A 19,227-nucleotide genomic window follows, 5' to 3' on the forward strand; every position below is an offset into this window, starting at 1 on the left:
GCAAAATTTCAATGTGTAGAAGAAACCATGAGGGATTTAGAAGCAGATATTAACCAAGAACACTTGAGGGATTTAGAAGCAGATATTAACCGAGAACAACTACTGGCTGCAAGAATCAGGAATTCTTCCTCAGAAGCCTTGAAAACAGTGAAATGTTATTATGTTGCAATGGCTCAGAACCTCATTCTGAGTGTGCTTCGGCTGAGCTCATTAGGCTAACCACCACCGTGGAGTATTTAGAGGCTGAAATTTTCATTTGCCGTCCATAGCATTGGATGGACATAGGTCAAGTCTAAAAAAAAGGAAGTCTGGTTCTCAAATCTTCAACACGGTGCCATGGGTAGAGGTTCAACTTACTACTAAGGTTGACTTGAGTGAAGGGGTAGAAGCTATAATCAGCAGTAGTCAGGCGGGAGGAACAAGATGAGGTTATCCCCAGTCAGCTGGTATCGTCCTACGGGGACAAGAAAAACTGAATGCCACATCTGAATGCTTGCAACCACTGCAAAACTGTGCAGGTGCAATTGTGCCACAATGCAAACTGAGTAACTGCCAAACTTCAGGTGTTTAGAAGAAACCACGTAGGATTTAGAAGCAGAAATTAACGTGGAACTCCTGTGGGCAGACTGGTTGCGAGAATCTGGAATTCTTCCCAAGAAGCCATGAAAGCAGTGAAATGCTTTTATGATGCAATAGCTCAGAATATCATTCTGAGTGGGCCTGCAGAGGACATTTGGCTAACAACAAACGTGGAGTGTTTAGAGGCCAATATTTCCAGTCGCCTTCCATAGCAATGAATGGACATAGGTCAAGTGTATATAAAGGAAGTCTGGTGCTCAAATCTTCAATACAGTGTCATAAGTAGAGGTTCAACATACTCCATAGACTGATGTGAGTGAAGGGGTAAAAGCTCTAATAAGGAGCATTCATGTGGGAGGAATGAGAACTGGATATTCCTAGTCAGCTGGTATGGTCCTATGGGGACAAGAAAAACTGAATGCCACATCTGAATGCTTTCAAGCGCAGCAGAGCTGTGCAGGTGTAATTGTGCAACAATTCATACTGAGGAACTTTGCCAAACTTCAGGTGTGTAGAAGAACCTACATCGGATTTAGAACCAGAAAATTAACCCAGAACACCTCTCGGCCGACCGGCTGTAAGAATCTGGAATTCTTACTAAGAAGTCTTGAAAGCAATGAAATGTTCATATGTTGCAGTGGCTTAGAACTTCATTCAGAATGTGCCCAGCAGAGGACATTGGGCTATCCACAACAGTGGAGTATTTAGGGGCTGATATTGCCTGTCATCTTCCATAGCAATGGATGGACATAGGTCAAGTGTATAAAAAGGAGGTCTGGTTCTCAAATCTTCAACACAGTGCCATAAGTAGAGGTTCAACTTACTCCCCAGGTTGTCATGAGTGAAGAGGTAAAAGCTCTAATCAGCAGCTTTCGTGTGGGAGGAACAGGAAGTGGATATTCCCAGTCAGCTTGTATCATCCTATGGGGACAAGAAAAACTGAATGCCACCTCTCAATGCTTGCAACTGCTGCAGAGTTCTGCCGATGCAATTGTGCAGCAATGCAAACTGATTGACTTTGCCAAACTTCAGATGTATAAAAGAAAACACATAGGATTTAGAATCAGATATGAACCCAGAACACCTGTGGGCCAACTGGCTGCAAGAATCTGGAATTCTTCATAAGAAGCCTTGAAAGCAGTGAAATGCTGCTATGTTGTAATGGCTCAGAACCTCAATCTGAGTGTGCCAGGAAGAGGTCATTCTGCTAACCACAACCATGGGGTATTTAGAGGCTGGTATTTCCTGTCGCTGTCCATAGCAATGGATGGACATTGGTCAATTTTTATAAAAAGGAAGTCTGGTTCTGAAGTCTTCAACACAGTGCCATAAGTAGAGGTTGAACTTACTCCTCAGGTTGACATGAGTGAAGGGATAAAAACTCTAATCAGCAGCTTTCGTGTGTGAGGGACGAGAAGTGGATATTCCCAGTCAGCAGGTATGGTCCTATGGAGAAAAGAAAAAGTCAATGCCTCGTCTGAATGCTTGCAACTGCTCAGAGCTGTTCAGGTGCAATTGTGAAGCAATGTAAACTGAGTAACTTTGCTGAACTTCAGGTGTGTAGAAGAAACTAGGTAGGATTTAGAAGCAGAAAATTAACCTGGAACACCTGTGGGCTGACCAGCTGCAAGAATCTGGAATTCTTCCTAAGAAGCCTTGAATGCAGTGAAATGCTCTTATGTTGCAATGGCTCAGAACCTCATTTTGAGTGTGCTCGCCAGAAGTCAGTTAGCTAACCACAACCATGGAGTATTTAGAGGCTGACATTTGCAGTCGCCATCCGTAGCAATGGATGGATATAGGTCAAGTCTAAAAAATGGACGTGTGATTCTCAAATCTTTAACACAGTGTCATGAGTAGAGGTTCAACTTCTCCTCAGGTTGACTTGAATGAAGGGGTAAAAGCTCCAATCAGCAGGTCTCAGGTGGGAGGAAAGAGATGCGGATATTCCCAGTCAGCTTGTATCGTCCTACAGGGACAAGCAAAACTGAATGCCATGTATGAATGATTGCAACCTCTGCAGAACTCTACAGGTTCAGTTTTGCAGAAATGCAAACTGAGTAACTTTGCAAAACTTCAGGTGTATAAAAGAAACCACAGATGATTTAGAAGCAGATATTAACCCGGAATACCTGTGGGCCGACCGGCTGCAAGAATCTGGAATTCTTCCTAAGAAACCTTGAAAGCAGTGAAATGCTCTTACGTTTCAATGACTCAGAACTTTATTCTGAGTATGTCCGGCAGAGGTCATTCAGCTAACCATAACTGTGGAGTATTTAGTGGCTGATATTACCAGTCAGCATCTATAGGAATGGATGGACCTAAGTCAAGACCAATAAAAAGGAAGTCTGGTTCTCAAATGTTCAACACAGTGCCATAAGTAGAGGTTCAACTTACTAGTCAGGTTGACTTGAGTGAAAGGCTAAACGATCTAATAACCCACATTCGTGAGGGAGGAACGTGAAGTGGTTATTCCCAGGCAGCTGGTATCATACTACAGGGACAAGCAAATCTGAAAGCCAGGTCTGAATGCTTGCACCCGCTGCAGAGTTCTGTATGTGGAATTGTTTAATAATACAAACTGAGTAACTTTGCCAAACTTCAGGTGAGTACAAGAAACCACGGTGGATTTAGAAGCAGATATTAACCAGGAACACCTGTGTGCCAAATGACTGAAAGTTTCTGGAATTCTTCTTAAGAAGCCTTGAAAGCAGTGATATGCTCTTATGTTGCAATGGTTCAGAACCTCATTCTGAGTGTGCCCAACAGAGGACATTTGGCTATACACAACTGTGGAGTATTTAGAGGTTGATACTTACAGTCGCCTTCCTTAGCAGTGGTTGGACAACTCTAAAAAAAAGGAAGTCTGGTTCTCAAATCTTCAACACATTGCCTTAAATAGAGGTTCAACTTACTCCTCGGTTTGACATGAGTGAAGGGGTAAATGCTCTACTTAGAAGGTCTTGGGTGGGAAGAAGGAGGGGCTGGTATCGTCATAAGGGGACAAGCAAAACTGAATACTACATCTGAATGCTTGCAAGCGCTGCAGAGCTCTGCAGTTGCAATTCTGCACCTATGCAAACTGAGTAACTTTTACAAACTTCAGGTGTGTAGAGAAACCATGGGGGATTTAGAAGCAGATATTAACCCTGAACAACTGTGGGCCAACCAGCTACAAGGAATTCTACCTAAGAACCATTGAAAACAGTGAAATGCTCTTACGTTGCAATGGCCCAGAACCTTATTCTTAGTGTGCCCAGCAGAGTTCATTGGGCTAATCACAATTGTGGAGTATTTAGAGGCTGATATTTCCATTTGCCGTCCATAGCAATGGATGGCAATAGGTCAAGTCCAAAACACGGAAGTCTGGTTGTCAAATCTTCAACACAGTGACATAAATACAGATTCAACTTATTCTCAGGTCGATATGAGTGATGGCGTAAAAGCTCTAATCAGCAGGAGTCAGGCGGGAGGAAGGAGAAGCAGATATTCCCAGTCAGCTGGTATCATCCTAAGGAGACAAGCAAAACTGAATACCACATCTGAATGCTTGCAACTGTTGTAGAGCTGTGCAGGTCCAATTGTTCTGCAATGTGATTTGAGTAACTTTGAAAAAATTTAGATGAGTAGAAGAAACCAGGCAGGGTTTAGAAACAGATATTAAACTGGAACATCTGTGGGCAGAACAAGGGCAAGAATTTGGAATTCTTCCTAAGAAGCCTTGAAAGTAGTGAAATACTCTTATGTTTAAATGGCTCAGGAAACCTCATTCTGAGTGTGCCTGACAGAGGTCATTTGGCTAACCACAACCATGGAGTATTTAGAAGTTGATACTTACAGCCACCATCCATAGCAATGTATGGCCAGAGGTCACATCCAAGAAAATGGAAGTCTGATTCTCAAATCTTCAACACAGTCCCATAAGTAGAAGTTCACCTTACTTCTCAGGTTGATGTGAGAGAAGGCGTAAAAGCTCTAATCAGCAGCATTCGTGTGGGAGGCAGGAGAGGTGGATATTCCTAGTCACCTGATGATACCAGGTATCATCCTAAGGGCACATGCACAATTGAATGTCATGCCTGAATACTTGCAACCACTGCAGAGCTCTACAGAGGTAATTTTGCAGCAATGCAAACTGGTTAACTTTGCCAAACTTCTACACAGAAGAAACCAGGCAGGGTTTAGAAACAGATATTTACTGGGAACACTTGTGGGCTAACTGGCTGCAAGAATAGAGAATTCTTCCAAAGAAGCTTTGAAAGCAGTGAAATGCTCCTATGTTGCAATAACTCAGAACCTCATTCTGAATTTTCTTGGCAGAGGTCATTCGGCTCACCACAAGTATTTACACGATATTTCCAGTTGCTGTCCATAGCAATGGAAGGACATAGGTCACGTCCAAGAAAACAGAAGTCTGCTTCCCCAATCTTCAACACAGCACCGTAAGTAGAGGTTCAACTTATTCCTCAGGTTGACATGAGTGAAGGTGTAAAAGCTCTAATCAGCAGCATTCCAATGGGAGTAATGAGAAGCAGATATTCCCAGTCTACAGGAATCGCCTTCGGGGACAAGCAAAACTGAATACCACATCTGAATGATTGCAACTGCTGCAGATCTGTGCAGGTACAATTGTTCAGCAATGTGAATTGAGTAACTTTATCAAACTTCCTGTGTGTAGAATAAGTCACATAGGATTTAGAAGCAGATATTAACCCAGAACACCTGTGGGCCTGCCAGCTGCAAGAATCTGGAATTCTTCCAGTGAATCCTTGAAAGCAGTGAAATACACTCATGTTCCAATGGTTCAGAACCTCATTCTGAGTGTGCCTGGCAGAGGTCAATCGCCTACCAACAACCGTGGATATTTCCAGTCGCTCTCCATAACAATGGATGGACATAGATCAAGTCTAAAAAAAAGGAAGTCTGGTTTTAAATCTTCAACACAGTGCCATAAATAGAGGTTCAACTTACTCCTCAAGTTGATGAGAGTGAAGGGATAAAGGCTCTAATCAGCAGGCATCAAGTGGGAGGAACCAGATGCAGTTATTCTCAGTCAGCTGGTATCATCCTACTGAGAGAAGCCAAACGAAATGCCATATACGAATGATTGCAACCATCGCAGACCTCTGCAGTTGCAATTGTGCAGCAATTCAAACTGAGTAACTTTTTCCAAACTTTAGGTGTGTAGAAGAAACCAGGTACAACTTAGAAGCAGATATTATCATGGAACCCCTTTGAGCTGACCAGTTGCAAGAATCTGGAATTCTTCCTAAGAAGCCTTGAATGTAGTGAAAGGCTCTTTTTTTGCAATGGCTCTGAACCTCATTCTGAGTGTGCCCGGCAGAGGTCCTTCTGCTAACTACAACCGTGGAGTATTTAGAGGCTAATATTTCCAGTCACCGTCCATAGCAGAGGATGGGCCATTGCTTGAGTGCAAGAAAATGGAAATCTGGTTCTCAAATCTTCAACACAGTGCCATAAATAGTGGTTCAATTCACTCCTCTGGTTGAGGGAGTGAAGGGGTAAAAGCTCTAATCAGCAGGAGTCAGGCAGTAGGAATGAGAAGTAGATATTCCCTGTCAGCTGGTATCAGCCTACGGGGACAAGCAAAACTGAATGTCACCTCTGAATGCTTGCAACTGCTGCAGAGCTGTGCAGGTCCAATTTTTCTGCTATGGAATTTAAGTAACTTTTCCAAACTTCAGGTGAGTAGAAGAAACCACGTAAGATTTAGAAGCAGATATTAACCCAGAAAACCTGTGGGCCAACTGGGTGCAAGAATTTGGAATTCTTCCTAGGAAGCCTTGAAAGCAGTGAAATGCTCTTATGTTTCAATGGCTCAGAACCTCATTCTGAGTGTGCCCGCAGAGGTCATTTGGCTAACCCCAATCATGGAGTATTTAGAGCCTGATATTTCAGGTCACCGTCCATAGCAATGGAAGGACATATGTGGTGTCCAAGAAAAAGGAAGTCTGGTTATGAAATCTACAACACAGTGACATAAGCAGAGGTTCAACTTACCCCTCAGTTTTACGTGAGTGAATGGTTAAAATTCTCATCAGCAGCATTCATGTGGGAGGCACGAGAAGCGGATGTCATCGAGTATTGTCCTACATGGACAAGCATAACTGAATGCCAAGTCTGAATGCTTGCAACCGTTGCTGAGATCTGAAGGTGCAATTCTGCAGCAATACAAACTGAGTAACTTTTAAAAACATCAGGAGTGTAGAGAAACCAAGTAAGATTTAGAAGCAGATATTACCTTGAAACACATATGTGCCGACAGGTTGCAAGAATCTGGAATTCTTCCAAAGAATCCTTGAAAGCAGTGAAATGCTCTTATGTAACAATGGATCAGAACCTCATTCTGAATGTGCCCAGTAGATGTCATTTGGCTGCCTACAACCATGGAGAATTTAGAGGCTGATATTTCCAGTTGCCTTCCATAGCAATGGATGGACATAGGTCAAGTCAAAATAACGGAAGACTGGTTCTCAAATCTTCAACACAGTGTCATATGTAGAAGTTCACCTTATTCCTCAGGTTGACATGAGTGAAGAGGTAACATCTCTAATCAGCAGATTTCAGGTCTGAGTAATGAGATGAAGTTATTTCCAGGCTGCTGGTATCATCCTACGGGGACAAGCAAAACTAAATGCAATGTCTGAATGCTTGCAACTGCTGCAGAGCTCTGCAGGTGCAATTGTGCAGCAACGCAAACGGAGCAACCTTTCCAAACTTCAGGTGTGTAGAAGAAAGCACATAGGATTTAGAAGGAGATATTAACCCATACCACCTGTGGGCCTACCAGTTGCAAGAATCTGGAATTCTTTGTAAGAATCCATGAAAGCAGTGAAATGAACTAATGTTTCCATAGCTCAAAACTTCATTCTGAGTGTGCCCTGCAGAAGTCATTCTGTTAACCACAATCGTGGAATATTTAGAGGCTGATATTTTCAGCCGCCATGCAAACCAATGGATGGACGTAGGTCGCGTCCAAAAGAACGGAATTCTGGTTTTCAAATTTTCAACACAGTGCCATAAGTAGAGGTTCAACTTTTTCCCCTGGTTGACGAGAATGAAAGGGCAAAAGCTCTAACCAGCAGGCTTCAGGTGGGAGAAACAAAAAGCAGATATTCCCAGTCAGCTGGAATCTTCCTACGGGGACAAGCAAAAATGAATGCCATGTCTGAATGCTTGAAACCACTGCAGAGCTCTGCAGGGACAATTGTGCAACAATGCAAATTGAGTAAATTTGCCAAACTTCAAGTGTGTAAAAAAAAACACGAAGGATTTAGAAGCAGATATTTACCCGGAACAACCGTAGGCCTACTGGCTGAATGGAATTCTTAAAAATCCTTAAAAGTAGCAAAATGCTGTTATTTTGCCATTGCTCAGAATCTCATCTGAGTGTGCCTGGAAAGGTCATTTGGCTAACAACAACCGTGGAATATTTAGAGGCTGATATTTTCATTTGCCATACAAAGCAATGAATTGCCATAGATCGCGTCCAAAAAAATGGAAGTCTGGTTCTCAACTCTTCAATATAGTTCTATAAGTACAGGTTCAAATTACTCCTCATGTTGACATGAGTGAAGGAGTAAAAGCTCTAATCAGCAGAAGTCAGGTGGGAGGAACGAGAAGGGGATATTTCCCCTCAGCTGGTATTGTTCTACAGGGACAGGCAAAACTGAATGCCACTACTCGATGCTTGCAACCGCTGCAGAGCTCTGCAGGTATAATTGTGAGGAATGCAAACTGAGTAACTTTTCAAACCTTCAGGTGTGTAGACCAAACCACGTAGGATTTAGAAGCAGATATTAACCCGGCACACCTGTGGGTCTACCGGCTGCAAGAATCTGGAATTCTTCCTAAGAAGCCTTGAAAGCAGTGAAAAGCTTTTATATTGCCATGTCTCAGATCTTCATTCTGAGTGTGCCCAGCAAAGGTTATTTGGCTATCAACAGCCAAGGAGTATTCACACACTGATATTTCTAGTAGCTGTCCATAGCAATGGATGCATATAGTTCGCGTCCAAAACACGGAAGTCTTTTCCTCGAATCATCAACTCAGTGCCGTAAGTAGAGGTTCAACTTACTCCTCAGGTTAACGTGAGTGAAGGCTTAAAAGCTCTAATCAGCAGGAGTCAGTTGGGAGGAACAAGAAGCAGATATTCTCAGTCAGCTGGTATTATCCTACAGGTACAGGCAAAACTGAATGCCACATCTAAATGCTTGCAACCACTGCAGAGCTCTTCAGGTGCAGTTGTGCAACAATTCAAACTGAGTAACTTTGCCAAACTTCAGGTGTGTAGATGAAACCACGTAGGATTTAGAAGCAGATATTAACCCAGAACGGCTGTGGGCTGACTGGGTGCAAGATTCTGAAATTCTTCCTAAGAAGCCTTGAAAGCAGAGAAAAGCTCTTATGTTGCAATGGCTCAGAAACTCATTCTAATTGTGCCCAGCAGATGTCATTCAGCTAACAACAACTGTGGAATATGTAGAGGCTGATATTTCCAGTTGCCATCCAAAGCAAAGGATAGATATACTTAGTCTCTAAGAAAATGGTAGTCTGGTTCTCAAATCTGCAACACTGTGCCAAAAGTAGAGGTTCTACTTACTCCTCAGGTTGAAGTGAGTGAAAAGTAAAGCGATAATCAGCAGGAGTCACACAGGAGGAACCAGATCAGATTACTCTCAGTCAGCTTGTAGGCCTATGGGAACAATCCAAACTGAATGCCACATCAGAATGCTTGCATCCACTGCAGAGCTCTGCAGGTGCAGTTGTGCAGCAATGCAAACTGAATAACTTTGCCAAACTGCAGGTATGTAGAAGAAAACATGTAGGATGTAGATGCTGATATCCACAAGAATACCTGTGGTCCTACCTGCTGCAAGAATCTGGAATTATTCCTAAGAAGCCTTGAATGCAGTGAAATGCTCTTATGTTGCCATTCCTCAAAAGCTCATTCTGAGTGCTCCCCGCAGAGGTATTTCAGCTAACAACAACCGTGGAGTATTTGAGGCTGATATTTCCAGTCGCCGGCCAAAGCAATAAATGGATATAGGTAGGGTCCCAAAAAATGGAAGTGTGATTCTCAAAGCTTCAACACAGTGCCATAAGTAGAGGTTCAACTTACTCGTCAGGATGAGATGAGTGAAGGGGTAAAAGCCCTTATCAGAAGGAGTCAGTTGGGCGAACAGGAAGCAGATATTCCCAGTCAGCTGGAATCGTCCTACGAGGACAAGCAAAATTGAATACCCCTTCTGAATGCTTGCAACTGCTGCAGAACTCTGCTGGTGCAATTATGCAGAAATGCAAATGGAGTAACTTTGCAAACATCAGGTGTATAGAAGAAACCATGTAGGATTTAGAAGCAGATATTAACCCAGAACATCTGTGGGCCTACCGGCTGCAAAAATCTGGAATTCTTCCTAAGAAGCCTTGAAAGCAGTGAAATGCTCTTATGTTGCCATGGCTCAGGACCTCATTCTGAGTGTGCCCAGCAGAGGTATTTCTGCTAACAACAACTGGGGAGTATTTAAAGGCTGATATATCCAGTCACCATCTATAGCAATGGATTGTCATAAGTTACATCCAAGAAATCGGAAGTCTGGTTCTGAAATCTTCAACACAGTGCCATAAGTAGAGGTTCCACTTACTCCTTAGGTTGACCTGAGTGCAGAGGTAAAAGGTCTAATCGGCAGGAGTCAGGTAGGAGGAATGTGAAGCGGATATTTCCAGTCAGCTGGTATCAACCTAGGGAGACAAGCAAAACAGAATGCCTCGTCTGAATGCTTGCAACCTTTGCAGAGCTCTGCAGGTGCAATTGTGAGGCAATGCAAACTGAGTACCTTTGCCAAACTTCAGGTGTGTAGAAGAAACCAAGTAGGATTTAGTAACAGATATGAACCTGGAACCTCTGTGAGCCTACTGGCTGCAAGAATCTGGAATTCTTCCTAAGAAGCCTTGAAAGCAGTAAAATGCTGGTTTATTGCCAAGGCTCAGAACCTCATTCTGAGTGTGCACAGCAGATTTCATTCTGCCAAAATCAACCATGGAGTATTTACATGCTGATAGTTCCAGTTTCCCTCCATAGCAATGGATAGACATAGGATACGTCCAAGAAAACGGAAGTCTGGTCCTCAAATCTTCAACACAGTGCCAAAAGTAGAGGATCAACTTACTCCTCAGGTTGACATGAGTGAAGAGGTAAAAGCTCTAATCAACAGTAGTCAGGTGGGAGGAAAGAGAAGTGGATATGTCCACTCTGCTGGTATAGTCTTATGAAGACAAGCAAAACTGAATGCCACATCTGAATGCTTGCATCTGCTGCAGAGCTCTGCAGGTGCAATTGTGCAGCAATTCAAACTGAATAGCTTTGCCAAACTTCAGGTGTGTAGAAGAAACCATGTAGATGTAGATGCTGATATTAACAAGAATAGCTGTGGGCCTACATGCTGCAAGAATCTGGAATTCTTCCTAAGAAGCCTTGAAAGCAGTGAAATGCTCTTATGTTTCCATTCCTCAGAACCTCATTCTGAGTGCCCCTGGCAGAGGTATTTCGGCTAACAACAACTGTGGAGTATTTTGAGGCTGACATTTCCAGTCACTGTCCATAGCAATGGATTGCCATAGGTCACATCCAAGAGAACGGAAGTCTGGTTCTCAAAGCTTCAACACAGTGCCATGAGTAAAGGTTCAAGTTACTCTTCTGGTTGACATGAGTTAAGGGGTAAAAGCTCTAATCAGAAGGAATCAGGTGAGAGAACAAGAAGGGGATATTCCCGGTCAGCTGATATCATCCTACGGGACAAGCAAAATTAATGCCACTTCTGAATGCTTGCAACCGCTGCAGAGCTGTGCAGGTGCTTTTGTGCAGCAATGCAAACTACAGGTGAGTACAAGAAACCACTTAGGAGTTAGAAGAAGATATTAACCTGGAACACCTGTGGGCTGATTGGCTGCAAGAATCTGCAATTCTTCTTAAGAAGCCTTGAAAGCAGGGATAGGCTCTTATGTTGCAATGGCTAAGAACCTCATTCCCAGTGTGCCCGGCAGAGTACCTTTGGCTAACCACAACCGTGGATTATTTAGTGGCTGATATTTCCAGTCTCCATCCATAGCAATAGATCGACGAAGGTCATGTCTAAAAAAATGAAAGTCTGGTTCTAAATCTTCCACAGAGTGCCTAAAGTACAAGTTCAATTTACTCATCAGGTTGATGTGAGTGAAGGGGTAAAAGCTCTAATCAGTAGGTCCTGGGTGGGAAGAAGGAGATTATTCCCACTCAGCTGGTATCACCTAAGGGGACAAGCAAAACTGAATACCACATTTGAATGCTTGCAAGATCTGCAGAGCTCTGCATGTTCCTTTGTGCAGTAATGCAAACTGAGTAACTTTGCCAAACTTCAGGTGTCTGGAAGAAACCATGGAAGATTTAAAAGCAAATATTAACCCGGAACACATGTGGGCCTTTGAGCTGCAAGAATCTTGAACTCTTCCTAAGAAAACTTGAAAGTAGTTAGATAGACTTATGTGGAAATGGCTCAGAACCTCATGGTGAGTGTGCCTGGCAACGGTCATCCAACTAACCACAACCATGGAGTATTTAGAGTCTAATATTTCCTGTCGCCTTCCTAGCAATGGATGGACATAGGTCACAAACAAGAAAATGGAAGTCTTGTTCTCAAATCTAGAGCACAGAGCCAAAAATAGAGGTTCAATTTACTCCTCAGGTTGTCATGAGTGAAGGGGTAAAAGCTCTAATCAGCAGGAGTCTGGCTGGAGGATCAAGAAGATATTCCCAGTGCAGCTGGTATAGTCTGTGGGGACAAGCAAAACTGAATGCCACATTGAAATGCTTGCAACCACAGCAGAGCTCTGAAGGTGCAATTGTGCAGCAATGAAAACTGAGTAACCTTGCCAAACTTCCGGTGCATAGAAGAAACCATGTAGGGCTTACAAGCAGATATTAACCCAGAACACCTGTGGGCAGACTGGCTGCAAGAATCTGGAACTGTTCCTAAGAAGCCATGAAAGCAGTAAAGTGTTGGACCCATTGCAACAATGAGATGTACAAGACGTTATGTCAAACTTTACATCTTTGGCGCAGGGGCGGGGGATAGGAAGGGATGGTAAGGGGAAACAAAGGAGAGGCAATAATGCTTGATAAAAAATGTACTCATTACCTTGCCCATGTAATTGTAACCTCTCTGTATGGTATTTTCACAATAAAAAAATCAAAGGAAATAAAAAGAAAAGAAACAAGAAGAGAAGAAAAAAAGAAAAGGAAAAGCACCAGATAAAATAGATCAAATAATTAGCTCATTACCACTAAAAAGGGGGGCATAAACATGAGCAGGTTAATTCAACAAGAAGATGCCCTACATGCATTATTAGAACTCCCAAACATGGGAAGCTAAGTGATAGGCTGAAAGGAGACAAGCAATGCAGGACAGGTAGTGACTCCCACTGCCTTTGGAGGGCACAAAGCCAGCAACAGGGCTGGACACTGAAGTGCCTGACTTAGAGCCTGCCTAACAACACAATGCTGAGTTCAAATCACAGTACACAAACATACACACACACACACACACACACACACACACACACACATCCCTCTTCTTCCTCTGCAAATCCTCCAAAATGAAAAAGCAAAACTACATTTTAAAGATACTATATATATTATGACTTGCTCCGAGATGGATGATAGTTGCTGCCCCAGCCTTGATTCACTCATTAAACCATAACTGAAACAGGTACAGTGGCTCACACCTGAAATCCTAGCTATTCAGGAGATGAAGATATGAAGTTCTAATAGACACAAGGCTATAGGAAATGAGAGAATCACAAAGCACCACATTGCCCCTGAGGATAGCCAGCATCTGCACATTCCCAGAGCATGGAAAAGCCCAGGAAACAGGTGGTGTGTCTGGGAAAAGGAGGGACTCCAGAGTGTGATCTGCATTGGTGCAGACAAGCCAACTTCTGGAATTACTTACAGTCTGCCTGAAGCCAGATAAACCAGGGAAAATGGGGACTGGTCCACTTAAAGCAAATACATGAGATATTATTTCATATGCCTTAAGATAAAGAGAACAAAAGTCATTTTAGAGTAAATGAAGCAGGATAATTTATGAAAACTAAGGCCCAGTGAAGGCAACACAGAAATATGGTATTTAGAAACTTAGAAATGCTATCTTTACTTCAAAGAGAGACAATAGGATGCATTCATTACTGAGGGATCCACTTATGTATGCCTTCCTGAGAAAAATGCTTCCCCAAACTTAAGCCACCTGACCCAAAATGCAGATAGCACGGCACCTCCTTGTATCAAAGATAAGATGTTTTATGGCAGGATGCATTCTAACCTGGAAACTCAGAAAATAATGCTAGGTATTTCCTTAATATTTTATTTGGGGGGGGCTATTACAAATGGAGTTTCTTTCCTTATTTCAGCCACGCTTTCCTCATTGCTAGCATACAGAAAAGCCATTGATTTTTTTTGAGTAATTTTTTTGGGGTCAGTCATGGGGCTTGAACTCTGGGCTTGGGCACCGTCCCTGCGCTCTTCAGCTCAAGGCGAGCGCTCTACCACTTCAGCCACAGCACCATTTCCAAACCATTGATTTTTGAGGGTTAATTTCATACCCTGCTATTTTGCCAAAATTGTGTATCAGCTCAAGTAATTTGGGAGTGGAGTCTGTAGGATTCTTTAAATTCAAGATCATGTCATCTGCAAAGAGGGAGAGTTTTACTTCATCTTTCCTTATTTGGATCCCTTTTATGTTTGCATCTGGTCTTATTGCTCTAGCTAGGCATTCTAATACTAAATTGAAGAAAATTGGAGAGAGTGGACATCCTTGTCTCGTTCCTGAGTTAAAAGGAAATTACTTTAGTTTTTCACCATTAAGTATAATGCTGCTGTAGGTTTTTCATATACAGCCTTTATTGTATTGAGGAATGTTCCATGGATTCCTAGCTTTTCCAGAGCCTTCATCATAAAGGGGTGTTGGATCTTGTCAAATGCTTTTTCTGCATCTATTGAGATAACCATGTGGTTCTTATCCTTGCTCTTGTTGATGTGATGAATTATATTAATTGATATGCATATATTGAACCAGCTTGCATCCCTGAAATGAATCTTGTTTGATCGTAATGTATGATTTTTTGGATGAATTGTTGAAGTTGATTGGCCAAAATTTTGTTGAGAAGTTTTGCATCAATGTTCATCAAAGAAATGGGTCTATAGTTCTCTTTGATGAGTCCCTGCCTGGATTTGGGATGCAGGTTATGATGGCTTCATAGAATGATTTCGGTAGTGAACTTTCAATTTCATTGAAGAGTTGGAGGAGTATTGGTATGAGCTCTGCTTTGAAGGCCTTTTAGAATTCTGCTGTAAATCCATCTGGTACTGGGCTTTTCTTAGATGGGAGGTCTCTTATTGTTGTTTGTTTCTATTTCAATGATAGATATGGGCCTGTTAATTTGGCTTTCACTCATCTTGGTTTAGTTTGAGCATGTTGATATTTGCTAGGAAAAGTTCCATTTCTGCCAGGTTCTCAAACTTATTAGCATAAAAATTTGAAAAGTATTCCCTTATAATGTTCTGAATCTTTGTTGTTTCTGTGGAGATGTTTCCGTTCTCATCTCTGAGTTTATTTATTTGGGTGTGTTCTCTTCTTTTTCTGATAAGATTTGCTAAGGGTATGTCAATTTTGTTAATTTTTTCGAAGAACCAACTCTTTGTTTTGTTGAGTCTTTCTATGTTTCTTTGGATTCTAATTCATTTAATTCTTATTTAATTTTAATTATTTCTTTCCATCTACTGGATTGGGGTGTAGATTGCTGCTCTCTTTCTTTTTTGGGGGGGGTCTGGTTGTGGGGCCTGAACTCTGGGCCTGGGCGCTGTCCCTCAGCTCTTCAGCTCAAGGCTAGCGCTCTACCACTTGAGCCACAGCGCCACTTCTGGCCTTTTTTCTTTTTGCTTATGTGGTGCTGAGGAATTGAACCCAGGGCCTCAGGCATACAAGGCAAGTGCTCTACCACTGAGCCAACTTCCCAGCCCTGCTGCTCTCTTTCAAGGAGATTCAGACATCTCATTATATTGTTGGTTTCAGATCTGTCCAATTTATTATTGTAGGAAGTCAGAGCTATATACTTGCCTCTGAGTACTGCCTTTGCTGTGTCCCAGAGGAGCTGGTAATTTGTGTGTTCATTTTTGTTGAATATCATGAACATTTGAATTTTCTTTCTAATCTCTTCCATGACCCACTCATGATTCAACATTGTGTTGTTCAGCCTCCCTGTGTTACAGGACTTTCTTTGGTGGCTTTTGGTGTTGAGTTCTAACTTTATTCCCTTATGGTCTGAGAGAATGTAAGTTATAACTTCAATGTTTCTGAATTTGGACAAGTTTTCTTTGTGACCTAAAATGTGGTCTATTTTGGACAATGTTTTGTGTGCTGAGAAAAACATGTGTTCTGATGCTGCTGGGTGAAATATTTGGTAGATGTCTATTAAATCTAGTTGATCTATGCATATAAAACTTTCTTATGCAGATAGTATAATCATATCTTGGTGATCCACGTGATAGGGAAACTTTCAGGGATATAGCTCACTGAACAAGCTTATTTTTTAAGAATGTCCAAAATCTAAGGAAAATACTTCTGCCATCAGATACTTCCTCTTTTGCTTTAAAACAAAAGCAACTAGACATTGTGGATAGATACGGCTATAGTCTCAGCACTTCAGAATTTGAAGCTTGAGAGGATTAAGAGCTTGAGACTAGTACTACCTAGTGAGAAAAACAAACCCAAGGGGGGAAAACTGAATTTTTTCCTTTTTTAAAACTTAAAACTCTTCTATGCAAAGGTGTTATTTCCAAACTAGTTGTTTAATACTGTCAAGTAATTAACAAGGTAAGTGCAAGGGGAACTACTTGCTGCACAAGGTTCTGGCTTCAATCTCTAGCACTGAACAAAAAGAAGGTAATTAACATATATTGGTACAGTGGAACAGGAAGGAGACATTTTCTGCAAATGTTAATTAAGAGTTAGTTTGATGAGAAAGTGGTATCTGATACATATTAGAACACAGAATATTTTTTTCTACAGAAATATAAACTATATGTGACCAGGATGGAAGAAGTGGGAAAGGATATATAAGCCATTTTATTAGACTAATAATAATTTTAAGATTCTTTCCCACTTTGTATTGTTTTGTTTGTATGTAATTTGTTTTTGAATGTTTTGAATGTGAATTAACACATAATAGTTACATTTTTTAGATTTTTGTAACTTATTTCAGGTATTCTTCCCACAGGAACATTTTATAAACAAACCTAATGTTTTTGTTTTAGCTTAGGAGAGAATGAAAAATAGCTAAAGTTTTATTACAATTGTTTAATTTGTGCTAATTTAAAGTTAATGGGGTTTAATAATTGACTAGTTCTAGTACTAACTAGTAATTTTTTTAATATATTTTATTTTTTTTTTTATTTTGTCAGCTGTAGGGCCTGAATTCTGGGCCTGGGCACTGTCCCTCGGCTCTTCAACTCAAGGTGAGTGCTCTACCACTTGAGCCACAGCACCACTTCTGGCTTTTTCTGCTTATGTGATACTGAGGAATCAAACCCAGGGCCTCATGCATGTAAGGCAAGCACTCTACCACAGAGTCACCTTCCCAGTCCCTTAAATATATTTTTTATGATTTGGTACAATCTAAAAAGTTTAAAATAACCATTTTATAATGATAAATGCTCATATACATTTACAATGATCTACTCATAAATATTTTAAATTTGATACTGTTAATACTCCTATAATATAAATAAGGCAGATATCAGAAATACTTTTATGCAGAAGAGCATGAAACAGAAGCTCTGGAAAGTAAATGGTTTGCTCTAGAAGCTCTAGCTTCAATGCACACTCTATGGCACATTTATTTGAGTATGATGCTTATGTGTTAGTGGTTATTTCTGATCAGCCTTAGTGAAAAATTATGCCCATGTGTTTCAAAGTCTGTACAATGTTAAGGTCTGATTTATAATAAACAATGAGGAAAAGGGGCTCAGATATTTTGTCATGAATAAAAATGGTATCAATTGTTTATTCAAGAGGTCAAAAGGGGGAAAACAATTTGTCACTGTACTCCATGGAAACAGGAGTAAATTCAAACTTTCTTCTAAAAGCTGGAGGAACTTTCAAAGTTAGTTTCATGTTACTATGATTTTTAATGAAATGTCCATGATGTAAGGTTGTCTTCAAAGAATGTTGTACTTTGTTTTCCTATTTCATAGAACTGGAAGTTGTAACAAAACAGAGGCATTGAAGTGATAACTCTGCAAAGATTCTCTTTGTGTTTAACAAGGGAGTATTAAATAAGCAAACATTAAAACATACTGAATAAAGATATAAAACTATTTTTAAAAGTCATGTATATATCAAAATGAGTTTCTCTGAATATAGAGAAATTAAATATTGTTTTTCTAAATAGACAATATATGCAAAAAACTCATAAAGAGCAGTTTTATAAAATCTACTGGAAACATTTTACCAAAACACTTCAAAGGTAAATGCAAGTAATCTTCAGGGAAAATGGTAGAATTGATTTTGGGTTCATCATCATCATTGTCACTTTTAACTTTTTCATCATTTTCCTCAGGAATACATTGGCCATTTGTTTTTTCCGGTTTCTTTTTCTTGTGAGTATAAGATGACTTGTTTTTCTCTTTGACCTTAGGATGTGAATCAATAATTGTTTCTTTTTCCAAAGCATGCTGTAGGCAGTTGTAAAACCTTTCAATTCTGTTCTTGTTTTCTTCCATTTTTTGATTTGCTATCTTTAATAGGAAGTCAATGTATTCTTCTGTCACCATCAGATTTCCCTTATGGCTTAATGGAACCTCTAAGCCATGTGTACTCTGGACAGCCAACATAGTTTTTCCTCTTTTTCCCACTGTGATGCCAGAGTTCCTGAAACCAGAGTCAATTGCCACTGAATGCAGAATCTGTGCATCTTCCAACTGCCAGCACTGCACATGAAGGACTAATGGTTCAAATTTTAAGATGGCATCAGCATTCGCTTTCTTCAGAGCTACCATCACACAAGGTTTGTGTGAAACCAGTAGCTTGTTTCTGAACCTCAAATCTGTTTACCCCCCCGGCCAGGAGAAGGACGCAGCTGGCACAGGAGCTGGTGGTGACAAATTGCTCCTGAGAGTTGAGCAGCTCAGGAGCTCCACCACGTCCTCCTCCACTCTTCCTTTGTGGCTCAGGTCGGCTCAGTTCAGACGCTGCACCTTCCACCGCCTGAACTCGGCTCTGGGGTCCACGGATGCGCGGGTTAGACCATGGCCCACAGGGCGATCGCGGCTTTCCAGCCAGCTCCTGGGCGTGGCCATATTGGAACCAACCAGATAGTTCTTGTATATACCTGATGTTTAAGAATTATTAGCAGTGGTCACATTCATTCATGGAAGTGACCATATTTAACAGCTGGCCTACTGAATGTTACCAATATCAAGCCATATTTTCTGCATGTTGAATTCTGTTCATTGTTTTCTTTTTGTAAATTTATGTTATTAGGAGCATGATTCATGATAGCTACAAGGTAGAAACAAACTGTCTATTGGCAAATCAA

General features: G+C 41.2%; 1 pseudogene; it reads right to left on the reverse strand.

Moving 5' to 3' along the window:
• Window positions 1-395: 395 nt before the first annotated feature.
• LOC106000538 lies at window positions 396-18,988 on the reverse strand (annotated as a pseudogene).
• Between the last annotated feature and the right edge of the window lie 239 nt (window positions 18,989-19,227).

Source organism: Dipodomys ordii, unplaced genomic scaffold, assembly GCF_000151885.1.
Source record: "Dipodomys ordii isolate 6190 unplaced genomic scaffold, Dord_2.0 Scaffold222, whole genome shotgun sequence".
Classification (NCBI taxonomy): Eukaryota; Metazoa; Chordata; class Mammalia; order Rodentia; family Heteromyidae; genus Dipodomys; species Dipodomys ordii.